The sequence below is a fragment of the Acipenser ruthenus genome, chromosome 33, assembly GCF_902713425.1.
Source record: "Acipenser ruthenus chromosome 33, fAciRut3.2 maternal haplotype, whole genome shotgun sequence".
Taxonomy (NCBI): Eukaryota; Metazoa; Chordata; class Actinopteri; order Acipenseriformes; family Acipenseridae; genus Acipenser; species Acipenser ruthenus.
The window spans coordinates 901,183-927,484 of record NC_081221.1 but is presented as its reverse complement, the minus strand read 5'-3'; the positions used below and the strand labels follow the sequence as shown (position 1 = coordinate 927,484).

General features: G+C 40.7%; 1 long non-coding RNA gene across 1 annotated transcript in view; it reads right to left on the bottom strand.

The window, feature by feature from the left end:
• Window positions 1-4,279: 4,279 nt before the first annotated feature.
• Window positions 4,280-26,302, bottom strand: part of LOC131704969 (uncharacterized) — a 92,520-nt gene continuing 70,497 nt past the window's right edge. Inside the window, exon 3 of the long non-coding RNA XR_009310080.1 lies at window positions 4,280-4,905. This is a non-coding gene — a long non-coding RNA (uncharacterized LOC131704969). The remainder of the gene's footprint in view (window positions 4,906-26,302) is intronic.

The window sequence follows — 26,302 nt, the reverse complement described above, 5'->3', positions numbered from 1 at the left end:
ACACATATATACAGACTTGGAGAGAGAGAGAAGGGAATTGGAGCCAAATTGTTTCAATCTAGCAATTTGATTCAATTTTCCACTCAATAAAATAACCCATCAATGCTCATTGCGTTGGAAGACCAGACGCCCTCGTTTTCAGACTCCACTCTTAATTGAACACGTTTATGTTCTTGTCTTATAGAAATTGAAAAAATTTATCACGTGGAAAATGTTTTTTGGTTTTTTTTTTGCCTGTAGATGTTTTCAAAACTTCATTAAAAACGATGAGCTGCTGTGAAATTAATTTGTTCACATTTGCATAAGATTATATATATATATATATATATATATTGGAGGTGGCAAAGTAAATTATTGCTTGTCTTAGTGGCGCTGTGCGGGAGAAAAATCTGAACCCCTTCTATTTGTATTTTTTTAATTTGTTTTATTAAAGTGACATGATTGGATCCACTGTTTTACAATCCGACACACAGGGAATTACCACAGATTACAGTATTTTGGCAGTAAAGAGCCCAGTGCATTGTATCTCTGCTTTGCTTTGTCATTTTTTATGCATTTAAAGGTTTTGTATTCCTTAGGTGGAGGAAAGCAGTTCATTTTATATATATGTGTGGAGTAGCCGGAGTCGGAGGGTCGTGGGTTCAATCTCTGGTGGGGGACACTGCTGCTGTACCCTTGAGCAAGGTACTTTACCTAGATTGCTCCAGTAAAAACCCAGCTGTATAATGGGGAATTGTGTGTAAAACATAATGTAATTGTATGTAAAAAGAATGTGATATCTTGTAATAGTTGTAAGTCGCCCTGGATAAGGTGTATATATATTTCTATATATCTCTTAATTTGTTCTCTTTGTGGCGTGTAGAGACATCACTCCCAGCTTCCAATGATCAGGAATTTCAGACCAATATTTTGGGGGTAAATCAACAATCTGGCCTATTATAAAGCCTATTAACATTAGTAATCTATGACTGCAATTACATCACTGGTCTAAAATCCTATTTGTGACATTCTTGTGACATATTGCAATATACTTCTAAATACATACCCTTATAAAAGTTAACCACTGTACTTTCGCAGTCCCCCCCACCCATGCTTTTCCCATTGCTGTACTATGCATTTGCCATAGTTTACCCTGGTTTGCCATGTTTATTAATATGCTTTACCAGACCTCTCTGTGCTTTTGCTGTGCTTTATTGCACTTTGCTAGGCTCTCACTGTGGGACACTTTAATCAGGGATATGCACACACACTGCTTCCCTGTTCCAGGTGGGTGTCTTTCCATTACCAGGCTGGATTGCAAAGGGAGGCATCAATCTTCGTGTTGAACACACTGGGGGTTAAGTAATAGTTTAATGGTGAAAAACAACCACAAGTGTCCTGCCAGCCAGCTCGTTATTGCAATTAGCTCACATTTCCTCTTGCCCATTGAAGCCTGTATTGAACGAGTGAAGAGATGAATGATCGGATGGATACGTTCCGTTTACAGCAGAGATTATTAGTGCGCTTGTGTGTGTGTGTGTGTGTGTGTGTGTGTGTGTCTGTGTGTGTGTGTGATGTCTGGTAGGCTCAGGTAGGTGTGTCTTATTATTAAACTCGTAGTAAACCCAGGAATGGATCACACTGCTCTGCAATGGGAGTCTTATTTCCCTCCCTGCTGTGTTGCAGCGAGCCCACGGCAGATGCCAGGTGAACGACGAGATGCAAGACCAGCACTGGCATCCCTCGGATCGTAAACGACACAGATGGCGCGACGAGTCCCATTTGGTTGCGCTGTGTGTCCGTGTGACGTCTTTGCTACTTTACTGCTTCTAGTTTTTAGTTTGAGAATAAAAGGAAATTCTAAAGCTGGTCTCAATGCGAGTGTAATTCCTTTAACCCTGTTGGTATCCAATCATTTTTTCTTTAAAAAAAATGATAATAATAATCAGAACACAAGCTGTATCTATTGATGTAATTAATTTGCTACATTGCATTTAGTGTTTGCTACCTCAAAATAGCACTGTTTCATACAGCTATGCTTCGGGTTATCTGGGTTAGGTTAAAAAAAAAAGGAAGAAAGAAAGAAGAAAAAAGCATATTCGTATGAATAATTCGTATGACTCTCAAAAATCATTTTTTCTATCCCCATTATTACTTCATTTACAAATGCAATCCAGCTGGGACGGCATTTCCATTGAGATCTGGCGAGGGGGTGCTGTGCATGTTTGTGGCGTTGTCACCCTCTCTATAAAGATATATAAATAAAGATTTAGTTTCCCAGTGTGCCCGCATTACCTCCACCACAGTTCATAAAATTAGGGGGGAAAGACATAAGTCCTGCTGGCTGTCATCTCTCAGCTCACTGCCATCTGGGCTGGGGAACGGGGCTGAAACCACAGATGGCGTCTCCAGTTACAAATTACTTCTCGGCAAAATCCGGCAGCACTGTGGCTCAGCCGACACGCCGCGCTGTAATTCCCAGCTCATGGAAATCAGCAGACTTTATGTCCACAGTAACAACGTTCCGCTGGCAAGATCTAAAATGATCTGAGATTATTTCTTTATTTTTGGACGTTTAATACTTTATTTATATTACATATTAACAAAGAAATCGGCAAAAGCTGTAGAAAGCAGCCCCATATATATATATATATAGCAGCAGTGTGGAGTAGTGGTTAGGGCTCTGGACTCTTGACAGGAGGGTCGTGGGTTCAAACCCAGGTGGGGGACACTGCTGCTGTACCCTTGAGCAAGGTACTTTACCTAGATTGCTCCAGTAAAAACCCAACTGTATAAATGGGTAATTGTATGTAAAAATAATGTGATATCTTGTGAAAATTGTAAGTCGCCCTGGATAAAGGCGTCTGCTAATAAATAATAATATAAATGAGCACGCAAATTATATTTGTTTAGCAAACAATGTGCAGATACTGATTTAGTAGAACTATTGCAATTATCTTTAGCACATTTTTTTGTTACAAGCATAAACCACGCTCGAGGTTAATGCCTGTTTTTCAATTCCAATTCCTTTCTAAAATGTATTCCCAGTTCCAATTCCCATTCCCTTTCAATCAACTCCAACACATCAAAAACGCAATTAGCAGTATTCTGTTAAGATGAGCTTCTCGCTGTGATAAGACGTGACTTCAAATGAAGTCACTCTTAGTTTGTTAATTAAATTGGCTTCATATGAAAGCAGTTGAACAATCACAACAAATATTAAGTCTCTAATATATCAATTTGAAACAATTGGAATTGGGAATTGATTTTAAAAAGGTATTGGAAAACATGATTTCACCCCAACCCTGAGTGCAACACACTTTCAACAGTTTATTTCTGTCGTTAGTTCTGATTTTAGTTGTACAGAAATGTACGAGTTTTCTGACAAAATGCTGTTTTCTGTAAAACGAAAACCAGAATATTACATTTAATCCAACAAGAATATTACGATGTTTTTTTTTTTTTTTTTCTACTAATAACAACCGTGTGTGAATTACTTTTCATTTTGTTTCTAGACTTACAGGACCTGGCCAGGTGCACACTGTGTTTGTACTCAATGCCCTGTAACCAACCTGAGACTCTCGCTGTCTCTGCTACTAATGCAATCTTAACAGGGATGAAGAATGAATCAGACTCTGCCTTTTCATATCTGGCAGCTTTATTACGGAGAACATTTGCCTAAATTGTGATGAGAGGTTTGCTTGATTTTGCATGGCATGTTTTTTTTGTTTTTTTTTTAAGCTATGATAAAGGCAGCACGACCTCTTTGTCAGAAGCCCTCTGTTGACAACTTAGTTGTCAGACACGCTACATGACGGATTTGAAGATCAACTGAAATGTATTTTTGTTTACGACTGTAAGTCGCCCTGGATAAGGGCGTCTGCTAAGAAATAAATAATAATAATAATAATCAACGCCTTTGCTTGGGTATTTCTAGATATCGCTACAGTATTCTTTTATTTTCATTTTATTTCATTTTTTTCACTCTTGCTAGAGATGGGGTCGAGCATCCAGTTGACAAACAAACAAATTCATTTCTGCAAACCCTACTTTTAAAAACGTGAAATAACTTCCGTTCACACCTTATTTTAAGGGCCGTGTTTTTAGTTTATTAACTGTTAACAAACATTTTTAATTATTAGCTAAAGGTTAGGGTTAGGGTTAATAAAAACCTGATTTAATTCTGCAGTTTTAGCTGGCCTATTATATATTGTTTACTAACAGTTAACAGAAAATAAACAATGTACATTAACATGTTTATTAGCTGTTTGTTAACTGTTAATAAACAAAAAAACGGCCCTTAAAATAAAGTATTAACTTTCGTAGTAATTTTTTTTTTGCCTGTTAATGTAGGCAAAATTCCTTCTAGAACCATTCCAGAATGACATCAGAGCTTAAATTATTTTATTTTATTTATTTATTAACAGACTACTCCACACTGCTGCCCAAATTAGACACTAAATTAGACACTCCTCTTGAGCATATCTAGACACGCCCATAGACCTATAGTGCAGGTAACGTAGAATGAAGGTTCACAGGAAAACCCTGAGTGGCTCAGACTGCTATGCAATGGATCTTCAATGACTTCCCTGCGTAACGGGCTGTGTTGTGTTATATACTGCCGTTACGAATTCTGTCCCGTCGGTGAGATGGGATTAAAAAGCTCTAAAAAACACAAACGCTTGCTTGTCGGTTCCTGTCACACCTGCAGTAAGATGGTACCTGGCAACACTTGGTAGATATCGTCCTCCTACATTTCCCCCCCTTCGATGCCCTGCCCTCCGCTCTCCTCGGGGAGGCTGTCGAGGGGGAGGGTTCTTGGAGGGTGGGTGGAGCTCAAGGTGTTGATGTCATAGTAAGTCTCCTCCCCCTGCTCCCAGGAAGTTGGAGCTCAGGTCTGCAACAAACTCACAGATACTGTACCATCTGCAAAGAGTAAAACACACAATAGAGCTGAATTTAGAAACGCTAGAAGAAACTATAGTTCAACAGCAAACGTTTAGACACCGACTGAGATGGCCTTAATGTAATGTAACATGCACATTAAATACATGAATTCAGCTGTAAGCGCCCTGGTAAGCATTGCAATTTTTCCTAAGTTAAGTGTTACTAGACAGTTATTGAACAATAAGTAATAAATCAGTTGGGGTTGGGATACAGCTACAGCGTACAGCACAGTAGGTGGTCTATACTGACTGCAAAATCAACTGGTAAAAAAAAAGGCTTTTGAACATACTTTGGTTATAAAGAATATTAAAATAAATCCCTTTAATGGAAAATTAAATAGAAGGGGGGAAAAAAAAGTCTTAAAAAATATTTTGCTATGAGTTTAAATAAGACACACCTGAGCTTTTTACCTACACACACTGTGGCTAATTAAGCTGGTAGTAAAACCTGGAATGGTTGAATCTGCTATGCAATAGGAGTCTTATTTCTAGCCCTATATAAAAATATTAGGAATGTCAGAACTTGAACGCATAGTTAGTAGTTACTATAACCAACTGAATCTTATCCCTATAAAGACACACACAAAAACAATCTCAAATCTGGCAGATCTGGCAGTATTCAGTCTGTGTCTCCGATACCATTTGTGAGGCCCCTGATGTTCTGTGTTTATGATGCACCACATTATTCAGAGTTAAAACTGAACTGAAAGGGGGCTAGCGGGGGGCCCACAGTTCAAACGCTGATCTGAGACAGACAAACGGCTGATTGCTTTTGAGAATCTGCCATTAAGGTTTTACAACTCAGCGCTGACATCTTTGTCCTTGAGTAGGCTATAGTATACCGTGGGTAACAGCACTGCAAAGTGCAGTACAGCTCAGGCACGGAGAAGGTAATGATGCAAACCATCTCCCTTCTGGAATATATTGGGGTATTAGCATGGCAAAGTGTGGTGAAGCCTAATGAAAGCAAGGTAAGAGCACAGGGTTATGCAATGAGACAAAGCATGGTGCAGATTTCACTTCTGTATAAGGTTTTGCATCACCCTATTGAATGAACTCATTTTGCTTCATAAAGTCGAATGAAACCTGTTGAATAATGTTACATTAACATATCGAATTACACACCGCTGTGTAGTTGTCCCATGTACTTAATGTACTAAATCGGGTGTCATTTTGAAATCTAACATGAAATACTCTACTGCTATTATGGCTTATTATGGGCAGCAGTGTGGAGTAGTGGTTAGGGCTCTGGACTCTTGAACGGAGGGTTGTGGGTTCAATCCCAGATGGGGGACACTGCTGCTGTACCCGAGCAAGGTACTTTACCTAGATTGCTCCAGTAAAAACCCAAATGTATAAATGGGTAACTGTATATAAAAATAATGTGTAAAAAATAATGTAATTGTATGTAAAAATAATGTGATATCTTGTAACAATTGTAAGTCGCCCTGGATAAGGGCGTCTGCTATGAAATAAATAATAATATTGCCTTCCGGTAGACTTTTTTTTTTTTTTCTGGCAATATCATTTTGTAGTTTCTTTGATTACATGATGTTAAATAAAAGACCTAAATTATGTTACTATAGTTTTTTTTTAATTTAAATTAATGCCTCAATCCTAAAATTTTAGGTGATGCAAAACCTTTTGGTCAGGACTGTAGATTCAGGTCAGGATTGTTACTGAAGCCGCTTCAAGGGTCAGCTCACACAGTGTGGCACAGTATCGCCGTGCCAGCAGTGAGCGAATGTTACGTGCTGCCTGAGCTGCCAGCTTCCTATTCTTGTTGCCATGAATATTGCATTAGCTAACCCTCCTCGAGTCACGAGGTCCTGCTATTTGAAAACATGAGAAACGTTCCGCATGGAGTTTTACTGAGACGCCGCGAACGCTCATCGCAACAGGGTGTCGGAGGAAGTGCCCGCGTTTTCTTCATTTCCCTGGGGGAACAGAGGCTGCACCAACTGCTGGTTCACCAATTTTAATTTCATTGCTTGCAGAAGATTCTCAGCGTGGGGGGGTGGGGGAGGCAGCGACACTGGAGACAGAGAGAAGGGAAAAAAAAAGGAAAAAGAGCAGCGACTGACGCCGCATGCATTTTTAAAGTAATTCAATAAAGAGAAGCCTTGTAGGAGTCAGAACATACAGAGAGGCAAAACACACAGCGGCAAAAGAACTGAGTAAAAAAAAAAAGTGCTGAGGATTCCCTGTTGGCAGCGAAGGCAATGGCTAAGAACTGATTTGTTTTTTATGCAGGACTGAGGTACAGCAATTCTGGTGTAAAATAAATTTTAAAAAGTTCATTTCTCTGTGTAAGCTGTTTTATAAAAGACAGTTTATATAAACGTATGTGGTGTTTTTATAAATATAATGTGGTGTTCTGTTTCATACAATTTCTGTCATCGCTTCCCATTTTAAAATGGGTTAAAAACACTGTTCTCGTGTCCGGGCTGTGCAAAGAGGCCAAACTTTTCTGGGGATCCCGAGGGAGTAGTCACATTGGCTCGGATGCTCCCAGGGATGGGGATGGGAAACCGGCAGGGACTTAATCTCCTCATCGCGCACCAGCGAACCCTACTGGCCAGACAACAAGCACATTCAGGGTGGATAAGAAGCAGGGCTGATCTCTTTCGGGATCAGTAGCCTGCCCACTTCTGCTCTGGATTGCTCGGTGTAAAGTGATTCTGGCTTTAGGCTTGTGAGATTGGAGGACGCTCACACGCCCTCTGAACGTCTCTGCTGCATTGGGACTCGCTGCGGTGAGGAGAAAATAAAAACAACATAATTGGACATTACAAATTGGGGGAAAATAAATAAAAAATAATAATTAATCACTCTAAAATTAAAAAAAAACCTCCCCCTTCTATAGAGCTCTTAAACATGCCTTCTCTCTAGGCACAGCTGGTACACCAGAGTGTAAAGATTAAACTATCCCCCCACTGCAACACACTCTTAGAGGGTGAGGGAGGGAGCAGTTCAGTCTCCATGCCTCAAGCCTGCCTTGGACTAGAGGGAGCACCCTTTCTCTTAGGGGGTGAGGGAGGGAGCAGTTCAGTCTCCATGCCTCAAGCCTGCACAGCTGAAGTGAGTAATTTTGCCACCGAGCCTTGCTGCACCCAAGGCAGCGATTATAATTATTTTGGGGGGACTATTAGAAAAACAGGCCATTATTTATTGATGCAATAATGAAGAGAAGCTCGCTGCATGCCGAGTTTAAAATGTAAGCAGGAGTGTGCTGGCCATCAATACTGGCTGCCACATGTTGTGTGTGTGTGCGCATTTGTTCATTTAAATTTTTTTTTTTTTTTAAGATTCTCCTTATTTTGTGTAATATTACCATCAATAACTACAGCGCTAGGAAATAAGACTCTCATTGCATAGCAGTTTGATCCATTCCTGGTTTTACTACAAGTTTAATAAGACACACCTGAGCTTGTTACCTGTACACACTGTGGCTAATCAAGCTGGAAGTAAAACCTGGAATGGGTGAAACGGCTGTGCAATAGGAGTCTTTTTCCATCCCTAAACTAATAACCCATGCACATTTCAGTTTTTATAAAGCTGTATTCAATTTTTTTAAAAAAGAAGCTGGTTAAATATATATATAAAATACACAAAGTTGACAAATTATGAACATTTTTTACTATCATATTAACACATACTAACAAAACTGACATACTGACTTAAAACAGATTCAACTACATATACCAGCACTGCATGACAATAGAATCCATGTTCACAAAAAAGATGCTCTACTATATGGAGGTTATTTATCTGTATACACATAACCCAACAATGCCTATTAGAAAAAAGGTGATAAAATATCACTTTGGTCTCTGCTGTAGAAATGAAGGCTGTTTTATAGAGACGAGAAAGTACATTCTATTTTATCCCCCCCTAATGGTCTGACATTTATTAGGGAGCTAATAGTTATTTTCATTTGTGCTCAGTGCTTTAAAAGCTTTGCCTCGGAGTAAGAAACACTCCTATTAGCACAGTAATAGCATAATTGTGACGTTCATTCAAACAGGCTCAGCTGAGAGGAAGGGGTCACCGCGTACGCACGAGAGGCTAATGCAGTAGTTGAAAGAAACTAAAACAAGAAAACAAAACTTTCGTTGTTCTAGTTTAGGAGAAAGAAAAAAAAAAAAAAACCCAGATCAATATCCCCCCCCCCCCCATTTGGTTTCTCCACCACCGGTCTTGTTACAATATTAAGCTACAGATCAATGATAAAAGCCTTCCTTGGGCTGCTGCTATGGATTCATAAAGCATATCCATGGCCCTGGATCAAATATACTGTTCTGCATCCCTGGCTTTACAGCAATACGGATCAATACGTTTATTGCAGCAACGCATTATTGTAACGAAGCAGCATTATCAGTGAACGCAGAGACAGCAGGGAGAGTTACCCTTTCCTGACTGCCCTTTAGGAAACAGGAACACAGCTATAATAATAGTAATAATAATATATCAATTACTGAATGCATCTGAAATGATACGTGTGTGTGTGTGTGTGTGTATATATATATATATATATATATATATATATAAGGTATATATTTTTAATGTATAGAACAGCCCAGAAAAGCTCAAAGAAAAACAATTAAAAAACAACAACATGCAACCTACCAATTTATAGTCCAACTATAACGACATCGTCAATCTGCACTGTAATTCTGAAGTTTTACAATATCACATTGTGATTGCAATTATTTACCAATTGCACAATTACAAATCAGAATGGTCCTTAGGTCTGGTGGACAATGTAAAAGGGGATGTAATCCATATGAAAGTCCACCATGCAGAGATTGCACTCGTCATGCAATCAGACAATAACTGTACAACCCAAATCAAAACTGCAGCCCTGATGTATTTGTACTGCTGCCCCTGAATACAATGCTGTGTGTTCATTTATTGTCACATCGACCATGTCATCAACATTTCAGCGTTCCCCCCCTGGGGCTCCTGTTTCGGATTATCCCCAGGGTCCCCGGGGGATATCTAAATGCTGACGACAAGTTTGATTGAAACACTGAGGCAAAACACGGCTGATGTTAAACTACGCTATATTCATACTGTGTATATTCCACAGCAGTCTTCGGTACGTTGCTCATGATCTTTAATTCCTTCCAGCCTTACACAACTTGGACATGAAATTTATCAAACAGCATACTGCCTTTCAAAGATACAACATTCATCTGACATCATGCTACATTTGCAGCTTTGTGTTTTGGTAAAAATCAAAAACAAAACAAGTGTCTAATATTCTCCCAGCTAGCAAAAAAAAAAGCAACAGCGAGGTGCCAAGGTATGGCAACTCTGTGTAACATCGACATTAAGTTTCCCTTTTAGAAAAATCGCTGGAGTAACATGATTTGTGAATTACTTAGGGGCCAAATATATTATTTTTTTATTTTAGATATTTTTCCTCTCTCCCTTATAAAAGTTTATCACGGTATTTTTGCAGTTATATATGCAGTTATACTATGCATTTACCAGTTTACTCTGATTTGCCATATTTATAAATATGCTTTAGCATACCCCTGTGCTTTACCATGCTTTCACTGTGCTTTATTACACTTTGCTATCTTTTTATAAGGGCTCTCGCACACTGTTTTTAAATCCTTGCATGCCACCTAATAGGCTGAGAAAATGCTCTAGCATTTTGGTTAAACAGCTAGTGAAGCAGGTCCCTTTTGGCTTACACAACACACAATGGAGACTCCTGAGACTTGTAGCAATTCATCCTGTCAATGTATTCCCTTGTAATAGCTTGCTCCGATAAGATTATGACACAATGGGACAAGTCCGGCCGGAAGTACACTGAAGCTTGACCACCTTTCTCTATCACTTCGTCTTTCTCTATCACTCTGTCTTTCTTTCTCTGTCTCTCTCTTGCTTTATTATGTTCTCCCCCCCCCCACCCCCCAGCCTGTCATCACCTGTGCCCAGGTTAAAACGTTTTCCTTCCGCACAGGACTCTAATGAATGGCAGCGCTGCACAATAGCTGGGGCTCCCTGCCTTTGCTGCAGCGAAACGCTCAATATAAAAAGGAGACCGCGGAAGAGATGCCGGGAGTCACGGCCCATTTGTCGAGGGGAAAAAAAAAAAAACACACACACACTGGGCTAATGCACCGAGGACAGAGTGATGTGGTCCGCACATCCTCCAGCGAGGAACTGTCTTCTAGGCACGGCTGTGAGGAGATGGAGAACAAAAGGCAGGGAAGGCAGCTCAGTCTACAAGACCTGCCTTTCAATAAGTCCTTTTTTTTTAGCTAAATAATGGGTCCCCCAGCCCAGGTATTTATTATTTTGCCCCTTTGACTGTATTCATAAAGCACTAGTGCCCTGGCACATGCATAGGACTAGGATCATTCAAATGACACACACTTACATGTACTAAAGAAGAAATACTCCAAGATAACACACACGCAGATTAAGACAATAACAAAGTGAAATGAGTCACAGCATGACGTGTGGCAGCCACTGCGTCAAAGAGAGAGAACAAAGCAGCCATGCCGAAATGCAGCTCTTTAAATATTTAATATATCAGGGAAACAATATTTATGGCTCCAACTCTTTGAAAGTCATCAATGGAGTTAATATTCGTACCCTGTGCCTAACTCAGTTAATTCACCAAATTCAACACAAGAGGTATCATTGCCGTGTCAGTATAGTGTATCAAACAACATTTATGACACATTGGTAAACATTGTTGCAAATAGAGGGTATGTAAACTTTTGACGACAACTGTATATATTATATAGGAGGCTTGGTGGTCCAGTGGTTAAAAAAAGTGGCCTGTTACCAGGAGGTTCCAGGTTCAATCCCAGCTCAGCCCCTGACTCACTGTGTCTGACCCTGAACAAGTCACCTAACCTCCTTGTGCTCCGTCCTTCGGATGAGATGTCAAACCCAGGTCCTATTGCAAGTGACACTGCAGCAGCAGCAGCAGCAGTTGTGATGCATAGCTCACCCCCAAGTCTCTATAAGTCGCTTTGAATAAAAGCATCTGCTAAATGACTAAATATATATATTAAAAAAGTGTTTAAAAACAAACAAGCTTCAGTGCTCGTGTGTGTGCATAACATGCCCGTTCTCGTTTGATTAATGGGGATTAAGGAGATATAAATGAGACGTCCACTTAAGAACATTAATTCAGCTTAAGCTACCAGTATATTATAAAGCATTACCGATCCAACAAAAAGGGAAAGTAGAGAACATTTATTTTCCATTATCTGCATATCAATAAAACAAGCTTTACCAAAATAAATGCATATATATATTATTATTATTATTATTATTATTTATTTCTTAGCTGACGCCCTTATCCAGGGCGACTTACAATTGTTACAAGATATCACATTATATTTACATACAATTACCCATTTATACAGTTGGGTTTTTACTGGAGCAATCTAGGTAAAGTACCTTGCTCAAGGGTACATATATATATATATATATATATATATATATATATATATATATATATATATATATATATATATATATAATATATATATTTGCAGAAAGAAGGAAAAACATTGAGTGAAATAGCTCGCATCACTTGATTTTCAAGGTGTGGTATCCGAAGCATAATCAACAAGTACAGAGAAACATAATCTGTAAGACCCAAAAAGCTGTCTAACAAGGATGAGCAATACTTGAAGATAATATCCTTAAAGACTAGAAAGAATACAAGCGTTGAATTGACAACAGAACTGGCAGAAGGCACAGGTGTCGTTGTCCATCCATCAACAGTCCAAAAGCACCTTTGATCATTGTTCCATAGTCCAATTTCTGTGTTCTTGTGCATATTTTAACCTTTTAGTCTTGTTCCCCTTTCTTAACAGAGGTATTCTTACTGCAACACATCCTTTAAGTCCTGATTTCAAGAGTGACCTTTGTACTGTTGATTTGATGGACAACGACACCTGTGCCTTCTGCCATTTTCTGCCATATTTCACTCAATGTTTTTCCTTCTTTACTCTCTAAGTTTCACATACAGGCTCACGATTACGGTCTATTACGGTGACAAAGCACGGTCTCCATTTCTCACGGTGGGCACCTTCAAAGCAGTTCCAAAGCAAACTCTTTACCTGAGAAACAAAGAAAGCCCCAGCACTCCATATCGCAGGCAAGAACAATGGCGCTGTGAGTAATGGGACGGTGCAGTTACAAATGATGTATGTCTCGTATTGTGGCCGCTGTTCACTTGGAAGGGACAGTTCCCCTGACCTAGTGATGTCAGTCTGACCTTCCCAGGGTGCGAGATCAGCTGCTAAAGGGTTCTGCCTTATCCCTGGGCAATCATCTTCTATGTCTCTTTCACACACGCCCCTCACTGCTGGGTTTCGGTTAGGATACTGCAAGGTGATCACCTGTTGTCCATAACTGACAAACCTGACCCCATCTTTCATTGTGCTCTGCCAGTATTGTGATTTAGTACAGTACAGTATAGCCCCATTTTTTGGAAAGTACCCCAGTTTGTCATGCATGCTTATATTATTATTTTTTTTTTTTTACTATGCTTTACCATTCTTTCACCATGATATGCTGCATTTCCTTTGCTTTCACCACCATATACAGCAGTAAACATTAATTTGGATGCCAAGCAGTTAAACTGCATTCCTGATGCTGTATTTTACTCAAATACTTTTGCACACGTAAAAGAAATGCATTTGCATGTAGATAAACATGTAGGGATAGCTTCTTACAACATTGGTAAACTGTAAAGCTCTACCTGGCTTCTTCGCATGGGTTAGAGGGGTCCTTAGCTGCACAGGTGTGTCCATACAGCACTCTGCTATCCTGTGCTACTCTACACAACACATCCATTGCAATCACTCTCAGGCCAGCTCTGCTCTCTCTCATCCAGACAATGGATGACAGAGAACCAGGGACCTTATTTGTCAGGGACCCATTATTTAGCTACCAACAAAAAATGAACTACACAGCATTTTTCACCTGCGGAAGAAGGAAGATTAATACACATTTCCGTAAATCCGAGAAGATGTATGGCTGCCATTTTGAACCAGCAGTGGGTTCAGGTGCTTGGGCTCCCATGTCACATGGATGACCTCTATTTAATCTTGAATGTTTTCCGGGGATCAGTTAGCACAGCGAGCGATAAGAGGGGCCATTCCTGAGGCGCTTGGGGGGTATTTAATGTATGATTTACGGCGAGTCTGGACTGTGCTGGCTGATGGGCAGGGGTGTTGTCTCAGTATAGAGCAATTACGCTCTCCGTACATGCAGTACAGTACATGACATTTATTCGTTTTAATTTAAATCTTCAGAACTGACAGACAAATAGCATCCAGGAGGTTCAGACCGTGTGTGTTGACAATGCTGTGGGATGCGTTGGGTTGACGTTCGACTGTGACTTGCTAACGGATGAGAGGTCTTTGAACCTGTGTTTTACAGCCATACCCTAATAAATGCTGGGCGCATGAGTGGCTTTGTCATGAGTGGGCTTACTGGCCGCTCTCACCTTGAGTGGGTGAAAATCAGCTTGTATCTTTCAGAGCTATACTATATATTTTTTTAAATATATAGTTAAATAAGAATAATTATCATTCAGTATACAGTCTAATGAAAATACTATTTATTCTTTTTTAAATATAAAACCATCAAAATCACAAAAATGCACAAATTAGTTAATTCATAATTCCATTTGTTTTCGCTGAACTTTAATATCATTTTTTAAATGTAGTTTAATAAATGGTTTGCACCATCTCCGCAGTGATGACAGCAGCTTATCTGCAATGTCGAACGCGCACGCTGAGCAGATATCAATATAGAAAAGCAGTGCATCCATCTGAAAAACAGTACCTGATAGAGCAGGGAGAGCCAGCTGCGCGCTGAGAAACACAGAGAAACGCTTCTATCCGATTCACGGGGAGATAACTCAGCCCTGACCTTGCCCAGGCGAGTCAAACACACAGGAGGATAAATCTCTGCTGCTGAGGTGTTTTATGTATTCCTCTACCTTTGAAGTAAATACCGGAGATTATAAATGACCCTGCAAAGAGGCTTATCGGCTCATTATCCGCAGTACAAACTGCTGTAAATGAGGTGTGCGGTCACTGCACCTAGCTGCCTAAGCACACCCCGTGCAATGCTACAGCCTCAGCCACAGCCCTCATCTTCTGCACTGTACCTGTCTGTGTGTGTGTGTGCGTGTCGACGTACACACTCCGCTGCACGAATGCACCTGTTACCTGCCCCAAACTGTGCGGGACAAACGTCTGAATATGCTCAAAATGTATTCAGTGGCAAAAATGAGCGTGCCTGCACTCGTTCATATAACAGAATTTCTTTTAATGACTGTATCAAATTTATATCAAACACAGTAATATTAAAGCTGCACTGCAAGTAGGTTGCAGGCTTTGTTGAATGTAACTGTGAAGTAATAATGTGACACACACACACACACACGCACACACACTGGTTTGGATTACAGTGGGTTCGCTGTATTCTTTTGAAGTCACCTGGAAGGTAATTAATCAAGTCCTTCCATTTGCTCCAACAGTCTGGCTGCGATCAAACCGTGTGACCTAATGCACAGGAAATGACAGGCACGGGAAATGATTAGGTACTAGGAAGCAGTCTTTCTTCCTTTTTTTTTTTTTGCAATGCATGTACCAAATAAAAGTTGAGAATTTTCATCCCTCTGAAAGAAAGTGGGGAAATGGGAACGCTAAGCTAAAGAGAGGTTGTAAAACCTTGGCTGCTTGTGCACACTTGATGGGACCTAAATCAATGCCTGTCCTACAGCACTGTGAAACAGCTGCGAAGCTAAGCTGGGAGTCTGGCTGCTGGGGTGCACTGTGTATTAAGCACTGGACAACTCTCTTTTTGATCAGCTCCACAACAGGAGTCTGGATCTGATTTAGACATTCCAGCATCGTTCAGTGAGAGAGAGAGAGCGATAGAGAGAGAGAGAGAGAGAGAATGAGAGGGAGACAGGGGGGCGTTGGCATTCCTTTGAACTCTGGGTAATGCAGGACGACGCTTTTGGCCGGTGTTGGCTGACGTTTTCACTCCATTAGCCGGGGCCCGGGGCCAAGGCGGGTGCAGCTATCTATTAACCCTGCAGTCATAACAAGGCAGGGAGATTTATAAAGTGCTGGGAGAACTTTCGGGGGCTGCTGTCTACCGGAGCAGCGATCAGTGCTGCTTTCCATTTGCAACAAGATTAAAAAAAAAAAAAAAACAACTTGGTCGGGAGAACCATTGCCAGCTTTTTAACCCTGAAGTTACACGGTCCTCAATACTGTTTACCACGGTATATAACTTAAGACTCCCCTCTGCATAGTTTTGGGAGCCACGGCAGGTTTTAGTCTGCGTGGGTGTCAGCACCACCACCTTTTGCGCAGGTAACTTAAAACAAGAAGCTTGCAGGAAAATGAGGATCATACAGCAATGCAATGGGAGGGTTCAATTCTTCCCTGCGCACCATGCTACATGTTTCCATGCTTAAACTACTGTGCTTAATCGATAGTCTTCCATCGGGACTCTCCATATATCTCCTAATGGTGTACTGCATCATTGGCAGGCCAATTTATCACTTTGATTATTTTAATATTTGTAGCTATTATTATTATTATTATTATTATTATTATTATTATTATTATTATTATTATTATTATTATTATCCGGAGAGGTTCCGTCAGTAAATCAAGACCGGCAGCAGCTTCTATCGCTGCGGCGAGGTGTTTGAAAACGGGGTCGCTGGATTGATAGATAGTGAGCTTCGGGTTTGCTTGAACTCTGTACAGGGTCGTTCAGGGGTGAGCACAGTTCAGCAGGGAAGGCGTTACATACATAGCGCTGGTCGGATCTGCACACTAGATTACAGCCCAGTTAAGGGAGCTGTGTTGTGCAGAGCGGTTCATTAACTTTCCCCTCCGCAGGTCTGGGTTCACATCTAGTTCAGGATCATGGCTCTTGCGTGATGTTTACCCAGCAAGGGTTCCACGACTACTGCCAAGCACGTCGACGCTGGTTTCACGTGCACGTCTTGTTGCGTCAAAGCCGCAAGTGATTATGAAGCGTGCAGTGTCGATACATGTTAGGATCCAGGTCGTCATCTAAACCCATACCTGCTTTTCCCATGGAGATACTATGCATTTACCACAGTTTACCATGACTTCCCATGTTTTTTTTATATGCTTTACCATACCTCTCTCTGCGTTATAATGCTTGCCTATGCTTTATTTTATTATTATTATTATTATTTATTAATTTAGCAGACACCTTTATCCAAGGCGACTTACAGACACTAGGGTGTGTGAACTATGCATCAGCTGTAGAGTCACTTACAACTACGTCTCACCCGAAAGACGGAGCACAAGGAGGTTAAGTGACTTGCTCAGGATCACACAATGAGTCAGTGGCTGAGATGGGATTTGAACCGGGGACCTCCTGGTTACAAGCCCTTTTCTTTAATCACTGGACCACACAGCCTCCTATATTTACCATACCTCTATGTGCTTTACAATGCTTCCCTGTGCTTTACCAGACCTCTCTGTGCTTTACAATGCTTCCCTATGCTTTACCAGACCTCTCTGTGCTTTACAATGCTTGCCTATGCTTTACCATACCCCTCTGTGCTTTACAATGCTTTCACTGCGCTTCATTACAAATCGGCATGCTTTTACTATGGGAAACGTTCATAAGGGTGGGCTAAACTTAATGGGGCTGTTTTTCTGTTGCTTTGTAAGAAGAGGAATGGCCTAATGAGGTTGCTATCTGCTATCCATGGACTCAACACTCATTCGGAAAAGACTAATCTAATCCTGCAAGCACTCTGAGAGATTACTACCGCATTCACAAAGGAACCTGAGACAAGCCTACCCCTGACCTCTGACCTCTGCCCCCCCCAATCACCGACACCACGGCAGAGCCGACAGAGGCTGTGATATTCGGATGAAAGTTATCTTCAAACAAGAGCGGAGACCTCGCCACCACTTTTACTTAACACTGACAGAAGCGCCATCCGTCAAACCCGACCGTGTGTTTTTGTCTTGCATTAAGTAACCCTCGGCCACACAACCCTTGTAAAATAAATATCATTTTTTATTTATTTTTTTCCCCCTTATGCTAAATAACAGGACACGCAAACACCTGCGAGGGTCGCACTCTTTAAACAAACCTCCCTAATCCTCACACTGAACTTACTGCTTGCACATTTTTTTCCCCAGACAAGGGGTTTGAAAAAGTGATTCACTGGAAGTCTTAAGTATTGTAAACAAAGTGACAAGCACATGAAACTACACGTCCGAGAGGTCCGAGCACGGCGGGGAGATTGCACTAAAGGGACGGCCTTTTGAAGCGCGGATTATGGGATATTAATCTGTAAATATTATCCTCTCTTTACAGCCCCTTATCCAAATATTTTCACCCGGCTGACGAGCTGCACATTGGGAATCAAAGCGCTGTGCTGATGCTACTGAGACAGCGTGGTGTGGAGGGAGCTGTTTTTATTTTAAAAGATTTATGGCAACGACATCCCTTGTAAAAGTTTAACTATGCGCGCTTTGCGGTGGTAACTTTAACACATGTTTTCTTTTTGCTATTTAAACTTTACTTCTCCCCATGCTTCAATGTGTTTTAATGTGACCGTAGCTGTTGATTTACCTTAGCTTTCATTTTTGCTTTACTGCACTTTTGCCCAAGTATTTTTCAATAAACTACCATTGTCTTTAATGTTTGGCTTTTTCTTGTGTGTTTTTTTGAATGCGTACTAAACTGATTGCACTTCTCGTCACAGCATGAATACATTTGAGCCTGTAGTTTTACAAATACGAGTTTTTCGTGCAGCTAGAAGGGAGGAACAATTCATTGAATAGCTCCTGGCTCCTGATCATTTCAGGTAAATAATTAATTAAGGGTAGTTCTGAAACCCAGGACTGGATGCAGCAGCAGCAGGTCTAGTGTGAGTTTCTAACCCTGCTCAAACTCCTGGCTCCTGATCATTTCAATATGTATAATACTAGACTTAATTGAGGGGAGTTCTGAACCCCAGGACTGGGTGCAGCAGGGCTAGTTTTGGGTTTGGGGTCATAGTTTGCCGTATTTCTGATGAGCGCAGTTTAACAGTGCAAATCCCCACGTAAAGCAGGTCTGTGATGCAGCAGAACGGAATGGCTTTTTATTGACTTCAGGTTTGCATCCCCTTATCACTGAAATGACCAGTGTGGGATTAGCATTAGCATTAGCATTAACAGTGCAGTGATAACTTCTCTGGCAGCACTTGTCAATCTAAATTAAACCCCAGCCCCAAGAAATAACAGCACCCCCTGCTGGCCACGGTGACCATTACAATATACTCTGTACACATTACATTGCTATTACAGCATGTGATTTTTCATTAATATGCTACTGTATGGTGCTGTATGTACGTTTTTATGTTAATAATAAATAACACACAAGCAAAAAAAAATCAAATGTATAATTCTCTCATAAACCAGATATTGCATTCAATTCCATTAAATAAAATGCAAAGTAATATACAATCAAATAAAGACTTTATATTCTGCTTGTTAAGCATTTAGTGATTTTTTTTTTATTTTTTTTTTACCAATATTAAATCGCAATGCTTTACCACAGCACTGTGTGTTTTATCACACTTTCACTATAATTTTACTACGGTTTACTGCACTTTTTTTTAAAATTCTTTAACCTTACTACAGTAAGTATTTTACGAAGGATTAAGAAAGAAAGCATATGAAGCCTCTCCGAAAGCCCAGCCCAGTTTCATTATTTATTGACTTTCTAAAAACTGTGCATTATACCGGACTCCACATTGTTTGTAAAAAGACTGGGTCTGTGTTAGCAAGGTTACACGTTCACACACACACAGACACTAGAAATGAAACTATACTACACAAACCCCAGTCCGAATCTCTTGACTGTACTGTATCGTTACTGTATTCTGTGTTTCCTCCACAGGGTAGCAGTGCAGGTACAGATATCACATATCTGTAACATAAACCTTCCCCCATTCTCCTACCCTCCCCCTTCCTCTCTCCATTAACACCCCACCCCTTCCCGTCCCTGTAATTTATCTGCCCTGTCACTCAATTCCCCTCACGTGACAGGACACCCCCACCAACAGGAGAAGATTTCTTCAACTTCTCACTAACAGAGGCTGATAATAAGCCCAGCCCAGCATTCCACAAGGCGGATCCCTGCTGCCTGTTTTGCAATGCACAGGTTTCTGCCCTTTCAAACCATTCTATACTCGCAATTTTTTGGGGTAATTTTAGGGTCGTTTTTGGGTCAGGTTTTCTATTTTATATATAAAGGACCCCCTCCTCCACCCCCATACTTTATGCATTAACTGACTCACTGATGCTTCATGAATACATCAATGCCTATATATGGACAGCAGTGTGGAGTAGGGGTTAGGGCTCTGGACTCTTGACCGGAGGGTCGTGGGTTCAATCCCAGGTGGGGGACACTGCTGCTGTACCCTTGAGCAAGGTACTTTACCTAGATTGCTCCATTAAAAACCCAACTGTATAAATGGGTAATTGCATGTTAAAAAATGTGTAAAAAATAATGTAATTGTATGAAATAATAATGTGATATCTTGTAACAATTGTAAGTCGCCCTGGATAGATATATATATATATATATACACTAAACGAAGACGAGAAGTAAGATCAGTCTGCTTAGCTATTTCTACCATCTGGAGAATGGGGAAGCTGCTGTAGCTAATTATTAACATAGGGAGTTTGTCGTTCATCAATTACTTATTTAGATATTGCTGAAGACATTAGCTGAAGCTTTGCCTCTACCTGACTTTAGTTTTTACCTCACTTATCCAAAACACCTTATTAAATCAGACCACAAAGCGTGTCATGAGATGATCTTGGATAATGGACTGCCTTTGTCTACTGTGCAATATTTCATGATAAAGCCACCTACACTACACAGCCTTGCCTAAGCCCTGAGCTCAGCGCAGCTATCTGGTATCTCGTTACAGCCCTTGATAAACAAGCAGACGCCCTCCTGGCCTGCACCTTTTGTCCTCGTTTCTCCCCGCCCAGCTGCTGCTAAACACTGCTAAAGTGGCTCACTAAAGAGGGGTCTGGTTAACAAGGTAGGGGTTATCACTACGAGGAGATGAAAGCAAAGCCAACAGGTAGCCTGGCAGGGGAGGCGTAGAGCTCCACACAGGGGTCTGCTGCAATAGAGATAAACTTCAGAGGGGGGGGGGGGGGGGCTGGTGATTCACTCACACACTTCACAACACAGGGGTGCAGATTAGTTTAGTTTCCTAATCTCTGAAATGAAAGGGTTAAATCTGCTACAGATCTTAATTAGGTCAATAGGTGGCCTGGAAGCACAAGACAGGAAACACCATGTGTTTGTTTACTATACACATGCACGCACACACCTCGAAACTGCAATATAAATCATTATATATATATATATATATATATATATATATATATATATATATATATATATATATATATATATATATATAAACATTTGAAAAAGGAAAGCTGCTGTGTACCAAAAGGAGCAAAATCACAAAATCAAAAAGGGTAATATAGGTACACAAAAATGTGAATAACTAGAAAAATCAATGATATTTCCGGACGTTTCGGACTAGAAACTACATGGAAAATACAGTGCTGTTGTTATAAACAAGTTGTCAAAAAAGTTCAGGAGGATGATGACATGATGACTTCAGAATCGAATGTTCATTCCAATTGGTTCCAAAGTGCCTCAAGGGCTTTGAGTGATTATAGATATATCATTCCTACCATGCTATCTGAAATAGTCAGAAGCTGAAAAGTTGTGGATAATTATTAAAATAGTGTGTTTTCAAGGTTATCAATTACTTGTCCTCTTCATTATATGTACTGTATAGAGCACAGAGAATTCCAAAACAGCAAACAGCTCTCTATATCCAAGGAGAATCAGGATCCAACAGGATACTCAGAAATCACTAGATAATACTTCATGAAGAAGAAAAGTCACTGATAAACTGGAAACCCACTATTCTGGGAGGTTCAGACCTCCTTAGCAGCATTTATACCACCCGATGCATAAGCAGAATTCCCATCACTAATTTGCTAATTTCCACAGGATGAGAAACCACACCCGAGTTGCAGAAGTCCATCTCCGACTTTTTCTAACAATTTCCTTTTTATGAAGCTGTCGATATGTACAGTATGATAATCTCTGTGACCTTTAATAATGAACAAAAGCCCGGAACATTTAAAATGCAAATGGCATTCACAGCTGTGCTTTTTTCATGACCGGTTTTCATTTCATGCTCAATTTTAAGTTGGCTTATTAATAATGATATTGTTATTCTGTGCTTTAATTCCTTCTCAAAATTGTGTCTAACAGCATACTGTTCTTGCTTTGTTTTGTTGGGGAGCCAGAGGCTAATGAACTAATTAAGCTCGTAACTTAAGACAGTGACAAGGCTTAATCTGCTGTGCAATGTGAGGCTTGTCCATGAGCATGCACGGGAAGGGCTGTGGGACAGCTCCCTGTCTCTCTGTACCCACCCTTTCAGACACGTCTGCAAACCAAATGCTCATTCATTTCTAAATGCATCTCTCGAAAAAGCCCGGCTTCCTACATGCGGGGTATGACAGCGTTAATGTTTCATGCTGTCCTTGTCGCTGTTCACAGGTGCGGAGGGACAGTCATGTGCCTTTATCCTTTTATTCGAGGAAGGCAGGAGGAAGAGGAGAGCCCGGTATTGATCGGCCCTATCCATCAAGCCGAGTGCCTTCGCTTTAATCAAAGGCCGTGGCTGGGGTGATGAATGGCCGGTGTCTGAGCCGAAGACCCCTAACAAGACAGGCAGGGCAGGCTGCTGACGGACAGCCCCGCAGTGGAGGGACAGCAGCCAGAGCAGAGCAAGGGGAAGGGGAAGGAGAGCGGGCGGCAGCCACTCCATCAGTCACAGGCACTCTGCTTCTCTCTTGCTCTCCTCATTTCTCCCTGTCTCTCCCTATTAGTAAACACTATGTGCTGGCTGATAGCTTTTAATGGTGCAGAACGGAACCCCTTACAAAAGACAAGCATTTTCAAATTAGTAAGTCGGGAGGGGTGTGAGTGTGTGTGTCCGTGTGTGTGCGTTTGTGAACAAAGCCGTGTGAAGGGCGGTTCCATGGTGTTTATTTGTGTTTTAAGGAGTGGTTCTGAAGGTATGTTTTTTGTTTGTTTGTTTTTTGTTTGTTTTTTTACAGCTAGCCTGTTGTGCCCTATTCATTGCAAAGCCAACGGTTGTTGTATAATTGCATATGACATGGTATAGTATAGGGATGGTAATAAGACTCCCATTGCGTAGTGGTTTTAATTATTCCTGGTCTATGAGTTTAATCAGACGCACTTGAGTTTGTTACCCATACACACTGTAGCTAATCAAGCTTGTAGTAAAGCCTGGAATGAGGGAAACTGCTGTGCAACGGGAGTCTTATTCCCATCCCTGTAAGATGTTACAGAATGTGACGAGCTTCATTTAACACAGATAGCATCGAGCTTAGGACAAAATCAATGCACACAGATTGCTGACACACTCAATGCTGGATAGAAGTAGAGACTAGAGATTTAACCATGTTCCAAATAAATAAGTTGTACTCATCATATGCAACAGAACTATGCAATGCTGAAGGCTACCCATTGAGTCGGACATGCACACAGTATAGCTAACGATATAAAACTTTTTTTTTTTTTTTTTTTTTTTTTTTTAATGACAGCCAACCCCCAGAATGATCTAAGTGAACAACAGCAGCCATCTGTCTTACACGGCCACATACTGTACTGTTCAGTTCTAATGACCTACAGCTAGCATAGACACGTAAAAACAAGTCCCCTTCGAGCGAACTCAAGATAATAACTACCTTTGGATACTATGAATGCCTCCTTTTCGGAACATTATTTTCCACTCCGTAACGTGCCAATAAGGGTGATGATCGCTTTATTCTGACGGCATGCTATCTGTTAGGGGTGGCTGGCTGGCTGTGTGATTGCTGGGCTGCAGCTGAAGGCAGCAGTGTGCACAGCTCCAGTCTCTCTCCAGTATAATGGTAATGATATTGTCTAACCTGCCGATGAACTCTCACCGCCCGAACCCATGCGTTTTCAATAGCTTGTTCAGACATCCATTCCCGTCATGTCACAGGGGGGGAGGAGGAGGGGGCTGGGTTATTAATGGCCAGGCTCGGCCCAGCTCAATATCGTACAGGCAGTGGCCTGCTCTGGGTCTCTCTAGGGGGGTGCTGTGTGCGTAACAGGGTCATATAGACACCTCGCCGAGGGATTTGAATACCTCCAATTAACAGGGCACGGTCAACCCTCCCTCCTCGCACCATGCTGCATCCTGGCTTGTTACTATCATCGTTATTTTTTTTTTTTTTAGATATTAACAGATATTATTTATTTTCCTCCTTCTTGAATATGAATGCCGTTCTTGCTGCAGTCATGCATTCGTCTTTCACAACGGAGTCTCTTCGTCATTTCTTGGAATTCTTTTTTTAGAATCAAATGCGAGGTGCGTTTATTTAGTGAACCACATTCCAATTCAAAATCCAGTTTAATCCATATTGAATCGAAATATTTGTTTTGCTTGGGTGGAAGTTAACATTTAAATTGTTGTTGTTATTATTATTATTATTATTACTTGGCCCACTTTGACAAATCGTGCAGGTACTATCTGGCTTATCGCTGTCACAAACAACACTGCATTGAGACGTTAAGAGAAAAAGAAAAAAAAATGTTAAGTGTCTGGTGCCATGATATATTGCTCTTTGGAGGCCGATGCTATCCCGTACGCTGATGAATGCAAAAGTAATTAAAATTAGAACAAAACCTATAAAATGAATCACATAACACAGTTACACTGTGGAAGTAGTCTTAACGTATAGACAGGTATACACGTACAGAGTGCAGTATCGACGGTGTAGTTATTATACATGCACACCATATATAATGCATGCATTATATAGTTATAGGCTGCAGTAACTCTGTTAGTCTAAGATGGTTGTAAATTTGACTCCTCGGTTTCACCCCGTTATTATTATATTCTCAGCGTGATGTTATGAGTTTCCTCGTTGGCGCTGCTATAAAAAGCAGATTTATGTCGAGGCGACCTCAGGGAGTTCATATATCCTCCTATTAAATTTCTCTTTAATTGGCCTTAAAGTCAATCAGAAGCTCAGCTGAGAGTGAATTAAAAGCAGACGAGGAGGAGCGGGGAAATAGGGGATGGTTTTTTCTGTTGTTATTATAATTCCCCTGTTTGTCGGCTTGTTATCTCAGGGGTAAAGCAAACCACATCCTGCTGGTTAGCAGATTTGGATGACAAAACATAATAACACAGTGCTGCATATATCAGAATTTTTTTTTTTAATGCAAGTTTTGAAGAATGACCAAAGCAGTTGCACTATCCCACCTCAAGCATGTTAATACAATATTCCTTGGTGTTTTCTTACCAAAGTTTAGCTTTCTAAAGCACCACACTTCATTGGTAAGACACTGTTGATGGTCCAGTTTATTTATGTTACCGGTATATTCCCCGAAACCTGCTTGTAATTATGTAAATAATTAGATAATGTGTTTATTATTATTATTAATAATAATAATAATAATAATAATAATAATAATAATAATAATAATAATAATTTACAGTGCACAAACCTCTGTCTAACAACTGCACATTTATTTCTTATTATTATTTATTATTAGTATTTATTTCTTAGCAGACGCCCTTATCCAGGGCGACTTACAATTGTTACAAGATATCACATTATTTTATACATACAATTACATTATTTTTTACACATTATTTTTTACATACAATTACCCATTTATACAGTTGGGTTTTTACTGGAGCAATCTAGGTAAAGTACCTTGCTCAAGGGTACAGCAGCAGTGTCCTTTACCTGGGATTGAACCCACGACCCTCCGGTCAAGAGTCCAGAGCCCTAACCACTACTCCACACTGCTGCCCAATTTAGACCTACTTGCGTAGTTCAGTGCATTGGAATATCACGAGATCTATGATACACTTACTGTACAAGCAGATTGCAGTACACAGCTGTCCACTGGACTCGCAAGCATTAAAGCTGGAATAAAGATGAGCTGTTTTGTCAACAGTACCATCATCACAACAGCTTTATATACCAATGCCAACTGCACCCTTAATGACCCAGGATGCCACATAGTCTTGGACCCACCTCAATGCATCCTCCACTCCCGGATGCTCAGTATCACATTGTTTGCATCTCAGACCTGGCTGGCGTCGTACAGAAAGCGCAGTGCGATTAAGGAGTCTGGTCTTGGCTACAGGAACCCGGCGACTCCTGCCTGCGTGGCTCAATTGATTTAGG